Genomic DNA, 15,313 nt, shown 5'->3' on the forward strand with positions numbered 1-15,313 from the left:
CACCTTTCAGCCTGAGCAGAAGCCTCAGGCCACTATCTCTGCAGTGTCCAACCACCTTATACTCTTCTCAAACCTTTGCAAATAACCCCTCAATAATCTCTCCTCAAATCAACCAGTCTGAGCGTGCCTTATCTTTCCCACGAGGACACATTACCGTATCTAGAATTTCCCAAGTTGGAGCAGATGCCTGCCATGGAAGAGTCCTGTGATATATTCTGCTTTTGCCATTTTGCTCTAATGAAATAGACCGGCAATCCCACTGTGCATGTCGCCCGATTCGTACTCTGCACTACTTCCTTTTAATCTGTTTCTGTCTTTATCATTCGCTATGAGAAATTACTGAGTAAAAGATTACTAGTTAAGAACCGCTTTGGACTGCTTTGATTGGCGGATGCTATGCTTTGGAAACATGGGTGGCTTTGAAGGTGGAAGAAAAAAGATCACATTTTATTAATTGAACACTTCAAAGTGAAAGATTTTATTTCTTTCATTCCAAGAGAAAAAATATATATACATGTATGAAAATGCATATGAAGAGGAAAATATCTCCCTAAATTCAAGTGTTCTTCAACACGTTCCTCCTGAAAGCACTGTTTAATGTCCTAATTTATAGACATTTGTATATCTGGGAAAAAAGCAAAGACTGTAAGAACACCAGTTCATCTTTCAATCCAAGTACAAGGCACTTAGCAGCTGGAAATAAAACATAAAGACCCCAACATCTAGATGTCCCAAGACTACCAAACGCTACATGTTAGGGATGAGTCAGGAAGACTCTTCTAATTGTGACCTGCTACCAATGTGGCCACTAGAGCAGTGTGCGTGGGACAGATGCGTGCCCTGAATCAACCAGTGAGGACCCAGTGCAGGAAGACAGCTGAAGCTCTGCCTGGTTTCGGGTTTTAAGGTCACTCCATGGGGAAGAGAACCTCCATGTGACTCAGCAATGTCCCTTCTGGGTGCACAGTTGATCCTTGAACAACCTGAGCATGAACTGTGCAGGTCCACTTACACATGGATTTTTTTTTTTCAGTAGTAAATACAACAATGCTTCCAGATCTGTGGCTGGTTGAATCCTCAGCTGCAAAACCTGTATAGGGAAAGAAATGCCTCTAAGAGGAGGCTGAGTATGAATTTCAGGCAGATTTTCAACAGGAGGGAGGTGGATGCCCCTAAAGCCTGTATTTTTCAAGGGTCAACTGTATTTCAAAGGAAACCAAAGGGAAATCTCAAAAATGTGGCTGTACCCCCATCATTCTGGCTTAAAAAAAAGAAATACTCCAATATGAAACAATGAGGATGAACCTGGAAGCCACAGTGCTAAGTGAAATAAACCAGAAGCAGGAAGACAAACTCTGTGTGACCTCACTTACATATGGAGTCAAAAGAGACTCACAGAAGCAGAGAACAGAATAGGGGCTGCCAGGGGAAAAGGGCAGAGATGTCAGTGGTGGGTACAAAGTTTCAGTTACGCATGATGAGTGAGTTCTGGAAAGCGAACTCTAGCATGCAGACCAGAAGGCGGACTGAATTATAACTTTGAAATTTGCTAAGAGGATCTTAAATCCTTTCAACTCACACATGCATATGCACATTAAAAACCTAACTGTAGAGATGATAGATCAGGTATTTGGCTAGATTGTGAAGATCTTTTCACAGTATGTACCTATTTTAAATCATCCTTGGATACCTTAAATATACTCGGTTTGATAGGTACAACAGGTAGTAACACCACCATGAATGTTCTTTCCTTCCCACACTCCACATTTTTCAGAAGAAAATGAAAGTGTGTGTGTGTGTGTGTGTGTGTGTGTGTGTGTGTGTGTGTGTGTGTGGTGTATGTATTTGAGTTTGATAGGACAGTTTTTTGCAAACCTTCTCTTCAATTTGAATTTCATGGGTGCATAATTTATGTGCCAGGTACACTTCAATACTCATAGATTCAGGATATGTCAAGATGAATGAGAAATGATTTCCATCCTATATAAACACGAGAGCGTCCTACCCTACACCAAGGTTTTGAAAATTCTTGAGTCAATAGAAAAATTAAATTTTTATTGACTGCTTTCAAAATTGCTTTAGAAAAAAATACATATTCATAGAGCAGTAAACCAATTAACATAATGCAACCTAAGAACCTGCTTAATGCTAATAGCAATAACATCAAGATGATAAAGTTAAAATTATCTTCATTTTCCTTACGTTTGAGACTGTGACTTTTATCTTCTAATTTAAAACCTGGTAAACTTTCATCTGCACGTCTACTCTACTACAGCTATTAAACATTTTAAGCTCTAGAGGTCTGCTGCACAATATTGCGCCTATAGTCAAAAGAGATGTGTTAAAGACTTAAAAATTTTTTTCAGAGGGTAGATCTTATATTAAATGATATTACTACAATAACATAACATTAAAAAACTTCAAATTAATAATTTTCACCTCAGGCCTAGAAAATTATAATTTGCTTGTTATCTAGAAAAGGATAATTTTAACTGAGTAATGAAAGAGAGACCAAGAGTTGTAAGTATTCATTTTCCCATTTTTCGTAATTGATTCCAGTCTTATGGGAAGCAGAAATATACCCAACTAAAGCATTACATTTTGTAGTTTCTGGTTTGAACCGTGGAATATTCTGCCAGTGCTAAAATACACGTAGGTTATGTGCTACTGCTTCTTAAGTGTCTTTCTTTCCTATTCCTTGTTTCTGCTGCCTGGGATGTGAAATTGATGGCTGGAGCTCCAGCATGCATTTTGGCATCTCTAGAATATAAGACAAACAGTAAAGAGAGTGAGATAAAACAGGCAAATCCTGATTCTCTGATATGTGTGGAACCCTGCATTACCTGACACTACAAACAAAGCAAAATTTCTTTAGCCATTCTTATTATGTCCCTTTTTAATGAGCTAGAAAAATTAATTTAAACTCATATGAAAGTAGTATACAATTCCACATAAACCCAAGTTTACTACTTTTTTTTTTGCTTTTTATGCCACACCTGAGGCATATGGGAATTACCAGGCTAGGGTCAAATCGGAGCTACAGCTGCTGGCCTAGACCACATCCACAGCAATGTGGGGTCTAAGCCATATCTGCGAGCTATACCACAGCTCACGGCAACGCCAGACCCCAACCCACTGAGGAAGGCCAGGGATTGAACCCACATCCTCAGGGATACTAGTCGAATTCATTTCCGCTGAGCCCAACAGGAACCCTCCCAAGTTTATCACTTGTTTATCAAAGGGTTATTTATGTATTAAAAATATGTCTCCAGGACTAAATCTATACAAATTATGAAATATGAATAAATAAATGTAGTGTAAATTAACTCTGTAAGCTACAAATTCCTTTCTTTAATATGAGAAAAAAAATACTACTTGCAAGTGTGCATATAGGACAAGAGAGGTGTATAAAGCTTACAGCAAACTGATAAATACATGGCACTTATTCAATAGCTAGGATATTGTATAATAATACAAATGTGCAATTTAAATACACTGCATAATCAAAATTATATTAAAAATTATGATCAGTTACCATTAAAAATTAATACATTATATTTTCTTTTCTAGTCTAGTGTTTTATAAAAACTATGCAGTTTGAATGTAATTATAACTACTGGCAAGGTTGTTTATATATCAATAAAACAACGTCACCGTCAAGATGTGAACATGCTATCACCCTCAAAAGTTTTCTGTACTCCTTAGAAATCCTGAGCTCTGCTTTTCCACCCCATCCCCAGGAAATCTGTGATCAGCCTTCTGTCACTGTGGGATGGTTTGCATTGTCTAGAAATTTGTATGAATGAAGTCATAGAGTATGCCCTCTTTTTTTTATTTTTCCATTTGTCCACTTCACTTTGTTTTAGTTCCCCTTTCCTGCCTTCTTTAGAATTTAATTTTTTTTTTTTACGATTCTACTTTATTTAATTTTTTGCTTCTTAGCTCTCACTTTGGGTTTTGCTCTTTTAGTGGAGGCTTTAATGTGTATAACATCCATATTTAACTTATGTCTGTTTGCCTTCAAGCAATATTACATCTTTCGCACATAGTCAAAGGGTGATGTACTTCCCCAGCTCCCGTCCTGCCCATCGTGCTATGCTTTCATACATTTTAGTTCTACTTTGGTTACAAACCTCACATTTTATTGTGATTATCGCTATTTTAACAATTCCAATGTATTAAAGGACTTTTAATGAAAAATCGACAGTATGTATTTACTCGCATAGTTAGTATCACCATCAACTTTACATCTGCACTGCTTCCTTTACCACTTCATGAGGTACAGTCTGCAGGTTAGGAATTCCTTAAGCCTTTATATATGGAAAAAAGTTCTGCGTCATCTGACCTTGAGCATTCCTCAGATGGGAACCCAAAATCTGTCTGAAAACAGGAAGGCGAACTCCACAATGGACAGCAAGGCATGATCTTATGTAAAACTCGGTTTCACACATTAATTTACAATAAGGATGCTTGTGTGCTTACATTGCCAGTGATAAGTTTCTCATACAGTAAAAATTATGCTCAGTATATAGTATGTTCCAAGGGCATTTGGACTGCTATTCGAGTCACCACAAATCATAGTCCCAAACTCGTTAAATACTGTCTCAAAAGCAGTAAATTTTCTTACCATATAAGATGTGTAATAGTTTTCTTACACACATGTATGTGTCAGATAAATATGAATTTATCTTTTTTTCTAGGCTACATTTTACATATTACATTATTTTATACAATAATTGTTCTTTACTAATCTTTTCAAAAAGAAAATGTTATATTTTCTTACATTTGTATGTATTCTTATATATTATAAATATGTATAAGTTCTTATGTATGTGTACACACACACACACACACACACACACACACTTATATGAGGCAAGAGGCAGAGGGGCCCCTGGCTGAGCAAATGGAATCTGTCCTCTGTGGACAGATACTTCAAGATAAAAATAATAGAAGGAGGAAGGATGGGCTGAGTCCTGCACCAGTGAGAGATAAAGAAACCACATGTTTCTTATTCTTGAGGTTAAGGAGACCTCACAAACAACACATTTACAGAAAGATTCCTCAGAGGCGGAGAGGTGAGGGGGCACCAGGCCGCAACAGGTGATGTCGACTGCCGAGAAGTCCTTGCCCTAGAACCCCTCTTGGCTAAAATCTGTGCCTGCGTACAGGGAAGAGCCCGAGTCAGACCAAATATGGACACGAGGTCAGACAAGCAAGATGACTGGTCAAGAGGAAACCCAGAAGAACTACCCCGTATAAGTGACTTAAACTACCCCCCGTCGAGGCACGCATCTGTCTCTGAGCCTGCCCACATGTCTACATGTACCCTTTTCATGATAAAAATTTAACTTGTTTTGCTACTTTCTGTCTCTTTTCTGAAGTCATTCTTCAAAGCAAAGAACCTAGTGACCTAGTATCTGGGATTTGGCACTCTCACCGCTGTGGCCACCTCACAGCCACCAAAGATCATATAAATATGTAATAGATATATAATGTATATGTATAGAGTCTAGTATTCATGTGTGTGTATATATAAATGCATATACATGTATATACATAAGAACATTTATATACTATATATGCTGTATACACTATATTTATACTATATACTGTATATACTATATACACTAGATATTTATATTTATACTATATATAGTATATAAATATACATACTATATACTATATACACTATGTATTTATATTTATACTATATACTATATAAAAACACATCTAGTAATATAGAAGCAATAGAGTATAGTCTAGATGAATATATATACACACTAGATATTTATATATATTCTAAAATATAATATATATACTATATTTATACTATATACACTATATATTTATATAATATACTATATGTATACACATCTAGCATATAGTACAGAAGCAATATAGTATAGTCTAGAAGAATATATATATACACATATCTAGTATATAATATGGAAGAATATAGTATAGTCTAGAAGCAATTAGTTGTATCAACTGATAACATAAAATGCTAAACTCAGGAAAATCAGTTTCTTCTCTAACAGTGTCCCCTACCTCTTCTCTCTCTCTCTCTCTCCATGCAAATTAGGCAATTTTACCTGTAAGTCACTTTCTAGATCAAAGGTTCCATCATTTAGCCAGAGGATGGTCAATATTTTGGGCACAAACTTCCTTTCGCTTCTACACTTGGTTCCGTACTGAAACTGTTCTTTTGTTCCAACCTCAGAATGAATCACTGTATTACACAAACTTGTAAAATGTGGAAGCTGTCTTATTCTTTGACAGTTTGTGTCAGGGCCAGTCAAATTGTGTCTGTAGTCATTAAAAGACACCGAAGCCCTTGACCCAAGGGTTGGAAATTTTCACAACCTCTAGCGACATGATGAGTTAGTATCCCTCAGAAGCTGCCATGCCACAGCCTAGTGCCTCATTTACACATTACAACAGCCCTGAAAAGCAAACAGGACTTTCTCGGTTTTACAGATGAAGTACTGTAAATGAAAAGACATTAAGTAGCCTACTCTGGTAAGCAATCGACAAAGAGCACTGTGAAGACGTTTATCCAGCTGTACTTTGCAGTTTGCCGTTGTTTCTGATGGATTGTTTGAGGTTGTTTTAAAGTGATTGGAATATTCCTCAAAATAAGTTCTCAGCAGGAACAAGAATGACATGCCCCATCAGCTGTCTTTCAGCTGCCTGTATGGTATTTAAATTAACTTTTGTAGGAAATTTCAATGACAAGCACATGAAGGTTTTTCCTTTCATTTTCTCTTTCGTACAATTAAATATTTCATTCTTGAAGGAAACGTGGTGAAGTGTTTTAACAAACACACTACTGCTTTTATGATAAGCTCTGTACTTCTTACATCCTCCATATATCCATTTAAATTTATGCTCTGGTATGCTTACGAGCTGTTCTTATTTCAGCCTTCAGACATAAGCCATGATTCTTAAAAGCAATAATGGTTAAAAGCTGGCCTCGAGTTGCAGTAAAACAGAAACTGTAAAATGCTATGCCCTTGATCTTTAGGAAAAGTTATAAAGCCTTGAGAATAAATCTGAATGCCAAGATCAAAAGGATGTCATTTCAATAAAAGAAATCTACCGGTGTGCTTAATCCAGTATTAATGTAGTTCTGATGTCCTCTTTAAATATAACGTTTCTAATTATCACTAATTGAAACAAATCTGGGGACACAGCTCTTTTAAATAAGATACATGCGGCATGAAAACGGCTTGACCTTTTTCACTATTGCTTTGCCAGGACATTTCTCCAGAGCTATTTATAGTTTCCCAAGCTTTCTATGCCGTCAAAGGCCTCGGTAAGGCATGGTTTATTTGTGCTGCAGCTCCAAACTTGTTCATTCCAAAGGAGGATGTGTAATTCACTACAGACAGCAAGATACTACGGTCTGAATTAAATAATAGAATTTTTATTGTAGAAAGACTCATCATATACATTTGAGAAGAATGTTGTAGAGACATGAAGCATTTTGTTTAGGAGTGGTGTGATTTGGGATTTTATTCTGCTGAGTATTCTCAGAATATTCATATGTTTCAAAACTCATTTGATTTAAACATATCCCAATCAAATATTCACACTGGATCAGTACTGGGTCATTTTTCACAGCATGAGGAATGGGAAAGTGTGTTTGGAATTCATCATTGCCTCCTAGGAATAACTGTTTAACCTTTGGGGTTCCTGTTTAAATCTCGGGCCGGTGGAGGTAGCTAGCTAGCATCTCCCTTCAGGATGTCCACGCCTTTCTCTATTTCCTTTCTCCAAGTCGGTGCCATCTGATCAGTGATGATAATGTAATAAAAGAAAACCATACTGAAAATAGAGTGAATTACTTCAATCAGAAATGATTTGAAAGATTATGAATGAATATTTGCGGTCTTAAGGACAAGTTTTCAACTCTCGTGACTCTTAAAGACATGATGGGAGGCAACAGGACTGGGAAGAAGAATAAAATTTATCCCCTGGTGCTTATCTGCACACACTCTTTTTCTTGGCATAGGTTGGCATAACAGAATAGCAAGCATAATTAGCAAAAACAAAAAACTCAGAATCTAGATTCTTTGTGAAGGCTTTCAATCAATGCACCTTTTAATAAAAGAAAAGGTATATTCCTTATGCTTCTTTTAGAAATGACTAGTTTACAATGTGAATAGCTTAAGGCCCTTCCTCGGGCTTCTCCCAGGCTTACTTGCACCCTATACACAATCACCTGTGATCTACAGATTAGGCTCCCTGAGCACAATTGCCTGCAGGTCAAAGATTATGAACACATGCTCTTTTTAAAGGGACTTTCCTAGGTTGTCCTGATCGCTGATCAACTGCCCTTTTCCCAGGTATTTTTATTTCAGGAAAAATCAAGACACAATAACACAGAAGACCACGTTTCACACTGAGATCCCCTGACCCCAACTTCCATGACCCAAGATTCACCCAAAGAAAGAGGAAGGCAAACTTGCCCTCAACCCTGATTCTTATCTGGAACACTGCCCTTCTCCTTTTTACTTTCAAACTCCCCACACGTCTCCCCAGAGGAGGACAAAGTCTTTAAGGCATTAGCCTGCTGTGGCCTCCTTTGCCTGGCAAAGCAACAAAAGCTATGTTTCACTCCTTTACCCAAGACTCTGTCTCTGCGTTTCTCTTTTGCACTGGTGGACGGAGGCCAAGTTTCAGCAACATTTCTGACAACATCCATTGCATCGATTTCGGAAGGTGTAGGTTCATCTTCCTTCCCTGGTCCCTGATCTCAATCACAAGAACTTTTCTTCTCCGAGAGCCTGGTGCCAGCCCGTAAAGCCTGGCCCAGCATCCGCATCCAGTCTCCAGGGCGGGCCCCTCCCCACCCAGCTCTGGGCCTCTAGCACCCTTACCTGTGGTCTTGCTCACTACATTTTTAAATATCAGAGTATCTTACCTTTAATACCACATAGTTTTACCTTTTCCTATAGAGCTAAAACTCTAAATATGTAACTAACGGTACTGTCATTAAAAAGGGAACATGATGATAGCCCACATAGTATGATGGCATTTATGAAATAAAAAAAGCACATCCATAATTAATTCCTTTTGGAAACCCATAGGAGAATGGCTACAAGAACACAATACCAACTAGGCCATATCTTTGGGAGGGAAGTGAAATCTAATGGGATAAAATAGAACGTTGATTTGTCTTAAATATATGGAATTTCCCTGATTAGGCATCTAATGAGAGCTGCAGCTCTGGCCTATGCCACAGACACAGCCATACCAGATCTGAGCCTCATGTGCAACCTACACTGCAGCTTGCAGCAATGCTGGATCCTTAACCCACCGAGCGAATCCAGGGATCAAATCTGCATCAACAATATGTTGGGTTCTTAACCTGCTGAACCACAACAGTAACTCCAAATATTTTCTATATTAAATAAGAAAAAATACTCAAAACAAATAAAACAAAATATATAAAACAAATGGCATGTGAAATTGAGTGCCCTAAAAATAAGAGTAATTGAAAACTTTTAATTATAAAGTTAGGTATAAACATCAGCAACACTGAAAATACACCATGCTTATTTGAATGGCTCAGCATGACTGCTGCTTCACTTTTATTCTATAAAACAAATTCCAAAGGCTTTCTGTATATCCAGTGTTTTGGATTTTCTCTCTCAGATATAAGTGTGAGCGCTATATCTAAACAAAATTCAGTGCTAGTGAACTTCATCTGTTTCAAGTTTCACACGTTCTTTCATCTTACAAAGCAAAAAACAATATGAACAGAGCTTTAAAAATCAACCAGAACACTGATTTTAAGGCTGTACTCCCAAAAACCTTAAAAATAATAACCTGAATTTTTTTTGTGAAGTCCATTTTTCTAAGCTTCTGGCTGAAAGAGTCTATCTCTGACTTGACTACGGAGAGCATTAAAATTCCCAGGAAAATGGGAAGGATGCTATTATGTAGATTTTTATTTCCTTTAGAGAAAAGCTTCTGACATTTTTCTCTTGTTATTATTGTTACTGTTGTTCAGTGAAACAAAATATTGATTATGTTAAGAGGGTTTGCTTTGTTAGTTGTCTGTTATTGCATGTGCTCTATTACTGAGTAGGTCCCTGGAGTCAGTTTTCTGAGTAATGAAGCTGTGCAAACATCCGCTTACTAAAGCCTCACTATTTACTGCTATGCAAGGAAGATGATCAAAGACAGAAAACTCAATTTTAAAGTTAGCCGTATGATCCACATCTTAAATAAAAAAGGTCCTTTAAGATATACATGCATAGATATACCTATACATCTGAAAACAGACCAGAATATTCCTGTCTGCCTCAGAATGTCTATATCTACATCTAAGCCTGTATTTATATCCAGAAGTTACTCAAGGCCTCCTGTCTCTCTCTAAAAATAACTCATTTTCTTATCTACTGGACAAAAGCAGAATTTTTCTTTTTGGTCTTTATTCATTTAATCTAGGAATTAAGTAAACCTAGAAATTATATATATATATATATATATATATATATATATATATATACACCTTTCTATCATATGGGTATATTTTTATTATCTATCTATCTATCTATCTATCTATCTATCTATCTATCTATACAACTTTTTGGCCAGTCTTTTACTCTTTAGTATCAATAGATGAGTTGCTATCCATCTTACTTTAAAGGTTAAAGCAGAAAGTTGAATCCAATGTTCAGAGAAATACAAGAAGCAACATCATGGAGCTCCTACTGTGATTGAGCGGAAACAAATCCAACTAGGAACCATGAGGTTGTGGGTTTGATCCCTGGCCTCGCTCAGTGGGCTAAGGATCTGGCATTGCTGTGGCTCTGGTGTAGGCCCGCGGCAACAGCTCCAATTAGATCCCTAGCCTGGGAATTTCCATATGCTGTGGGTGCGGCCCCAAAAAAACAACAACAAAAAAAGAGGCAACATCATGACTGCATGAAAACAAAATGAATGTACAGGGGGCTGAGAGCACAGTTGGCAATTTTGATGAAGATTTATTCACTTACTCATTTTTAATTTTGCTCTTCATATTTAAGATTTCTATTTATGCATGAAGAGAAGTTCAACATCCCTGTAGCTTAATGATGATGGTCAATTTTGTAGTCTTTACACTCTTGCTGTATTGCTTTTTCCCAGAAGAGTGACGTGGGATTTTTGCAAGAAGCATTTCCATTTTAATCCAAAAAATGGCATAAAAGTAATATGACTCCGAGTAAGCAATAATTTAAGAATCAGAAATCACATAGCTCCATTACATAAGCCTCTTTGCATGGCGTCTGCTCTCTACCCACTCTGTGCTCCTACCTCTATCTCAGGCCCAAGTGTCATATTGAATAATAAGTGATACAGTGGAAGGAGCATGTATCTAGGAGTCTGAGAGTGCAAAAACACCAGTGTTATTTTTTTCATAGCCACGTGAATGTTATGAACTTAATACTGTCCTCCTAAAATTTTGTGTTGAATCTTGATTGCTAGTAACATTGAATGTGACTATTCTCGACAGAGCCTTTAAAGAGAAAATTTAGGTTCGATAAGGTCAGGTGGGTGGGCCCTAACGCAATAGGACTGGTGTCCTTGTAAGAAGAGGAAGAGACACTAGACATGTAACAACCCAGAGAAAAAGCCAGAAGAGAATCCAGTGAGAAGGCAGCCACATGCAGCCAAGGACAGAGGGCTTAGGAGAAACCAACGTGATCTTGAACTTCTAGCCTCCAGAGTGTGAGAAAATAAAGTTCTGTCTTTTAAACAATACACTCTGTGGTATTTTGTGATGGTAGCCCTGGTAAAATAAGACAAGCCCTTAGAAAAAGGTATGACCTTCCTGAATCTCAATTGCCTTCCCTATTTATAGAGCTTAGAATTATGATAGATTGTTTTGACTAATAAATGAAAGTAGCTACAGGGTGCAAAGATGTCCATATTCATGGGTCATGTCTTCTCCCGTGTGCTCTTACTGCGACTTCCAAACTCCAATTAACTACTCACTAAACTCATTCCCACCGGTAGCTCATGTTACAAATCTTAAGGGCAGAGAAGATAATAGTCAAAAGCATCCAGAGAACATTCACTTGCAGGAAATTCACAAAATATTATTCAACTAATATCTTGTTTTCTTTTCACTTTCCTCAAGTTCTGGTAAACTTATTCGTGATGAATAGGTTTGTTAGAAAATTTTTTTAAATGCAAATTTTTGAAATCAGTCACACCCTTAGCATTCTTTAAATTCCTACGCTATTAGAGTGTAAGTAAATAGAAAATGGAGTTCCCGTCGTGGCGCAGTGGTTAACGAATCCGACTAGGAACCATGAGGTTGCGGGTTCGGTCCCTGCCCTTGCTCAGTGGGTTAACGATCCGGCGTTGCCGTGAGCTGTGGTGTAGGTTGCAGACGCGGCTCGGATCCCGCGTTGCTGTGGCTCTGGCGTAGGCCGGTGGCTACAGCTCCGATTCAACCCCTAGCCTGGGAACCTCCATATGCCGCGGGAGCGGCCCAAAGAAATAGCAAAAAGACAAAAAAAAAAAAAAAAAAAGTAAATAGAAAATGAAAATGATTTCATCTTGTCGAGTAGGCAATTAATGCAATTATTTTGGTCTCAGAGATTTAAATACCAAAGCATTGCAATTCCCAAATCTTCTCCTTGGAAGTTTTGAGTCATATTTAAGTGTGTCGAGTCTGTTCAGCAGGAGAGATATTTTATTCCCCAATTCATTTCACTTCACTTCCTAGTGCCAGAGTCTGCTTACCTTTTTTCTTGAGGAAAAGCTGAGCATCAAGATTAACCCCCTCTTTCACTTTGCATTTACCATCTGCTAACTCAGCCTTCACCCTGTGCCCCACCCCCGTCAATTCTAATTCAATTTCAATCTCTCCTAATTGTTTTAATCGTATTAGCTACTGTAATGGAGCAGGGCCTGGTGGGGCTCCTGGGCACAAAGGCCTTTTCGTGGCCTTCATTTCTTCTTTTTAGGAAGTGGGCCTCATTCAGCCTCCATGGCCTCCCTGAGTTCCAAGGGGCAGGTTCAGAGGGTTGTAGATCCAGGAAGGGCGGGGATGAAGAGACGAGAAAGGAACGATCAAGAAACAACAGCTTTGGGACAGGGTTCCGGCTCCCTCTCAAGAGATACACGAAATGGCACAGGCACCCTATACACCTGGGAGAAACGTTACATTCCTTATGCTTCTTTCAGAAATGAGTACGTTAACACTGAACCGCTTGGAGCTCTTCCTCGAGCTTCTGCCTCACTCGATGTGTGCCCTACACACGAGCACCTGCCAGCCGAAGATTAAACACCCCGAGCACAGCTGCCTGTGCTGAACCATTATTAGCCGGCGACGCTCTTCAGGAACGCTCCTAGTTTGTTCTCACCTGCGGTCAGCATGCCCTCTCGGCAGGTACCCTCACTGCAGCCAGTAACCCCGCAGACCACACCAGGACCAGACCAACGTCTCCTGACTTCGGCTTTGATGACGAAGATCTCCCAAAGGAAAGAGTGCATGTTTGCCCAACCCTGATCCTCCCATTAAACTTGGCTTTTCTCCTTTTAGACTATAAATCTCCCCAAAAGAGACGCTCAGCTTTTAAGGCATGAGCCTGCTGTGGCCTCCTTTACCCGGCAAAGCAATAAATGATATCTTTTTCCTTCTACACCCAAGACTCTTGTCTCCTTGTTTCTATTTGGCACCCGTGGGCAAATGCTGAGTTTGGGCAACAGCGCTAATTATTTTAATAGATACACACGGGCTACTTCCGTTATCCTCTTTCTTACCTTTTAACCTGTGATTTTTTGGGTGGGAGGCATCGACTCAGGAGCTCCACAGAGAATCAGGCCACACAGCCCCATCCTCCATCAGGAAGTGAGCTTTGCCTCACGGGGCGGGGCCCACATTCGCTCTCTTTCTCGCCAGCCACCTCCCCAAAGCAGGTGCATCTCCACTTCGTCTCCAGCAAAGCTGAGGGAAGGGAGAAGAAAGGCCCGGGAATTAGGAATCTACGTCTGGGGCTTCTAGGCCAGCGACGTTATAGCCCTGGAGCTTTACATATACGATATGATTATACTCATTTTACAGGCAAGGAAACTCATGAGTGCCTGGAATATTCGCATAATTATGTTAACAAGTATCAACACAGCCGATCAGTAGCAGCCCTGGAATTCAAACCCAGATCAACCTGGGGCTAATTCCCACGTCCTTTCTACCGCGCCTGGAAGGCGTTCATTAGCATTTCTCATTGGCTTCCTCTGGGGTCCCAGAACCAGAACCACTAGGCAGGTAGTAACAGGATGTGTTTAGGAGGCAGAAAAGAAACAGAATCTGAGACCCTTCTTCGACTGTAAAATAGAAATTAAAATCCCTGACGGAGATTGAATTCTTTAAAGAATTAAATAATCCAGATAAAGAATTTAGCACTGGAATGGATTAGCAATGAGATCCTACTGTGTAGCACTGGGAACTCTTGTCTAGTCACTTATGATGGAACATGTAATGTGAGAAAAAAGAATGTATACATGTAAGTGTAACTGGGCCACCATGCTGTACAGTAGAAAAAAAGTAAAAGGTTAAAAAAAAAGAGTTTGGCACTGATATTAGGAAACAATAAACACATACACACAAATAGATGCATAACTGTTACTTCTCTTACCCTTTCTCCTCAAATATATATGACACACAGTGATTTGTAAGTTATGTCCCGTCACTTATACGCTTGTTGACTCCCCTAACTTCACCGCCTGCCACCTTATTTTCTCTACATCCAGGACACTGACTCTTCGCTGTTCCTGGAGTACACAATGCCTTACGGGCCTTTGGGGTGTTTTTGTCTTTTGTCTTTTTAGGGCCACACCTGCAGCATATGGTGGTTCCCAGGCTAGGGGTCCAATTGGAGCTGTAGCTGCCAGCCTACACCACAGTCACAGCAACGCCAGATCTAAGCCACATCTGCGACCTACACCACAGCTCCTGGCAAGGCCAGATCCTTAACCCGCTGAGTGAGGCCAGGGATTGAAGCTGCATCCTCATGGATCCTAGTCAGTTTCCCCTGAGCCATGCCGGGAACTCCTTGCGGGCCTTTGCATTTAGTGTCCTCTCTGCCTGGCAAGTTCCTTCTGGAAGCTTATCTTGTTCATTGAATTTCCTCTGAGGCCTGCTCAAAGGTTGCTTTATTAAAGAAGCCACCCTGCATTATTCTATTTAAACACCTCACCGCATATCACCACAGGCACTGGTACCCTAAATTATCTTTGTCTCCCTAGCATTTATCACAATCTAAATACAATATGATTACTCCCCCCCCCAAATATCTGTCTTCTCAAA

General features: G+C 39.2%; 1 protein-coding gene across 2 annotated transcripts in view; it reads right to left on the reverse strand.

Annotated features, from left to right (window-relative positions):
- Nucleotides 1–13,954, reverse strand: part of LOC102162879 (uncharacterized) — a 187,991-nt gene extending 174,037 nt beyond the window's left edge. Inside the window, exon 1 of one of the 2 annotated variants that reach the window (XR_014817211.1) lies at nucleotides 13,771–13,954. The gene's annotated coding sequence lies outside the window, so the exon portion shown is untranslated. The remainder of the gene's footprint in view (nucleotides 1–13,770) is intronic. The other variant, XM_084979025.1, reaches the window with a different exon arrangement.
- Between the last annotated feature and the right edge of the window lie 1,359 nt (nucleotides 13,955–15,313).

Source organism: Sus scrofa, chromosome 10 (assembly GCF_054392235.1).
Source record: "Sus scrofa isolate SSC_HxYL_T2T_F1_AM1 chromosome 10, Sscrofa_HxYL_maternal_Yorkshire_Landrace_v2.0, whole genome shotgun sequence".
NCBI lineage: Eukaryota > Metazoa > Chordata > Mammalia > Artiodactyla > Suidae > Sus > Sus scrofa.